Consider the following 3,440-nt stretch of genomic DNA (forward strand, 5'->3'; position numbering starts at 1 on the left):
GCGGACTAGGAGCGGCGGGAGTGCGGCGGGGGCGGAGTGGGGAGAGGGGGAGTGGGAATGGGGTGGGGGCGGAGCGGAGGGGTACCGAGGCGGCACAAGAACTTGGCAAAGCCAGAGTAGCTCCTTTAGAAAGCAAAAGCGTGGGACTCCTACAGGTCAGACTCTTCCAGGAGGGGGCGCTCCTGCTTTGTTCGGGTTCTCTTTGGCAATTACAATTGGTACCTAACGGAGGAAGGCAAGGTTTGGTAGAACTAAGACCTGAGCAATCCATCTTGTTTCCTTGGCACACGAAGTCAGTGGGAAAGTTCTTAAATTCGAATCTGACTGTGTCACTCACTAGCTGTATAACTTTTGTTTTTGTTTGTGTTGCGTGTTTTGTTTGGGGGCTTTTGAATCAGGATTTGTAGCCTAGGCTGACTTCAAATTTGTGATCCCCCTGCCTCAGCCTCCAAAGCACTGTGATGACAGGCATGCACCATCACACACAGAAAATTGGATAACTTTGAGCCAGTTACCTAACTTCTCTGTGCGCTCTTACCCTTGGATAAAGGTTGGATAATGAGACTGCCTGTCTCGTTAGTTTACTAAAGAGAATGACAAGAGGCAATACTTTCTGTGAAATTCCTAAGGCTGAGCCTGACACGTTAACAGTGCTCGTAAGTGCTCATATTAGCATCATGCTGGGTCTCACACACCTTCCTAGTTTTGGCTTTCGTGGATGCTCTTGTGCCTCATTCCTATCCTGTCCAGTTAAAAATCTATCTCTGACTGCAGAGGGTTTTCAGTGAAGTCCTTGAAGGAGGGAGCAGGGAAGAGTTTAGGGCGAACAGAAAGTCAGGGTCTAATTCCTTACTAATAACTTGGAAAGTCACGTTCTTCAGAGGACAGAACATGGATCCTCCCAACTTGAGATGAAGAAATCTGGGGAGAAGGCCCAGCATCTTGGCTCAGTGGCCCAGTTCATAGCAAAGTATTTTAAAGGCCTCTTTCTATCCCCCACAAGGTTTCTGTAATACAAGGGTAGAGGGGGCTTTGGGGTGCTTGTTCTTCCTTTTATTTTTTGTTTTTATACTTTTTCCTGCCTTTTTCTATTTTGTTATTTCTTCTTTTCTTTTTAGAAAAATTATTTCAATCATGACCCTAGCTCAGACATTCAAATTCTTGTGGGTTTTTCATGTGGATCTTTCCTAGGACTGGGGAATTTGGCGGGAGAAACCACTGCAGTGCGACTGCCTCCCTCCACCCTCCCTCCATATCCTCTGCTCCTGAGGAATGGAAAAGAAACCAGCCCCTGTGTATTCTGGAAGAAAATCCTCCTTCTCCACCCAGTCCCAGGGAGCCAGGGCACTGAGCAGGTCTTTCCCCAGCTCAGCAGCTTTGTCTGTATAGCTCCAGGTGGGGCCTGAGCGATTGGTGCAGCCTGGAGAAGCAAAGTCCATCTACAGAAGCCCTGGAGGCTAACTTCCTGCACCAGGGCCACAGCAGCAGAGGGCAGCCTGCCTTCCAATTTAGTCATGGTACCTCTTAGCCATCCTCCACTGGAAACTGGGGCAGAAATCTAGAGAGTCATGGGACCACTCAGTAACAGGAAAGAAGAGCACCAGTCGTAGAAACTTCTGGAATCATAAACTCGAGCTCAACATAAAGAAGCATATCTCCAAAAAAGCTTTGTCCATACATTAACTGGCTGGAGGGGAAGGGTGCTATATATCTTGGGAGGTGTGTGTGCCGGGGAAATGTGTAGATACTTAGGGATGGGTTCCTACAATGGAGGAGGGGAAGGTAGGCAGACCTCTAAGAGCAATCCTGCCTAGAAGATGTGAATTCTATTAGGGAGATGGGATAGAGATGAGGCATCAAGAGTCCACTGTGATGGAGCTAAAAGACCCTAAGGTCTGCAGTGAGGGGGGTGGTTAGAGACAGGGTGGGAAGCCTTGGACAGAACTAGGATTTATAGGAAGTCATGAGGAACACTTGGCCATGGGTTGCAGAAGCTCCTAAAGCCATGTGTCAGTGTTTGGCATATAGGTTGGAAAAGGAGAACAGTTGCCAAGCACTAGCCCCACAGTTCAAGGGATGAGATGGCAGGCTGTGGGGACATATGAGAGCCTTCTCCTTGTGCAGTTGGGCTCCTAGAGTAGGCATTCTTGCCTCAGAGCATTGGGCTGACCCTGGGGGATATCGGGACAAGACAATGCCTTGTAGCACTCATGTTGCTTTCATTATTAGACCCAGGATCCTATGGAAACCTTAGCTGGGACCCGCCCCCCCCCCCCCAGTGGAACACTCCTAAGAAAGGAGACTGAAAAAGGTAGACCGGCTTCTTCTGCCTCTGTCAGGAAATAGTAGCAATAGGTCCTCCTGAAGCAGAGCTGCTCTACAAAGATGCTGGCATGTTAGGATAGCTCCGAAGCCTTCAAGGGACCAAGGCAACGTCCACTCCCAGACAGATCTTCCATCCCTGAAGCTTCCCAAGAAGGACCATGGAAACCAAATTCAGACTCAAAGAAACAGCAAACATGGTGTAGTAGCACACGCCTTTAATTTCAGCACTCGGGATTAAAGGCAGGTGGATCTCTGAATTCGAGGCCAGCCTGGTCTACAGAGTGAGTTTCCAGAACAGCCAGGGTTACAGAGGGACCCTGTCTCAAAAAACAAAAAAGAAAAGAAAAGAAAGGGAAGGAAGAAAAGACAAAAAGAAAAAAAACAGTAAGTGGAGTCCTGAGAGTGTGGGCATGCCCACACATGTGCTTGTCTCAGGGGAAGAAATGAGGTTGCAGCAATGAGGTCAGGTTGAGGATAGCCCAAGTTGGGACTCCAATGGGATCCCAGACCAGTCCTGAGGCCAGCAAGAGTCTCTAGGGTGGGCCCAGCATTTCTTCAGGTGCGAACAGTCTGTGAGGTGGCATGCATACCCGAAGAGTGCGCCTAGTCCCCATGAACTGGTAGTCGGAATAGCCACGAGGAGTGGGGAACAAGGACTGTGTGTCCTTCTTCCCCAGGCCTAACAGTTTAGGGCAGGGGCTGAGCCCCTGTGAACTGTTGCACTCAAGCACACAACTCCAAGCAGCCCCCTTTGCTGTGCCTGTGAATGCTAAAACAGGGGATAAGGTGCACAGCTGCACATGCATAGTGCTTAGCCGAGGCCGGTAAGGAAACAGCAGCAGCGGCAGCATCACCCCCTCCACAGGGAGGCTCTCGGGTCTAGACTTCTTGGCAAGGCCAACAGGGCTGAGTCACATGTGTCTGGAGCTAGAGACGCGGGCGCCAGGACTGGAACACAAGCGTGCCCACTCAGAGGGCCGCCGGGGAGGGGATGCTCGACTTTGAATTTTCACAAGTCTATCTTTTCCCCCAACCAAGCTTCAGCTTCTGTCTAGCCTCTGTACTGTGCCTGAGGCCCACCTGATGGGGTGAAAGCTTTCATAGAGAGTCAAGTG

Source organism: Microtus pennsylvanicus, chromosome X, assembly GCF_037038515.1.
Source record: "Microtus pennsylvanicus isolate mMicPen1 chromosome X, mMicPen1.hap1, whole genome shotgun sequence".
Taxonomy (NCBI): Eukaryota; Metazoa; Chordata; class Mammalia; order Rodentia; family Cricetidae; genus Microtus; species Microtus pennsylvanicus.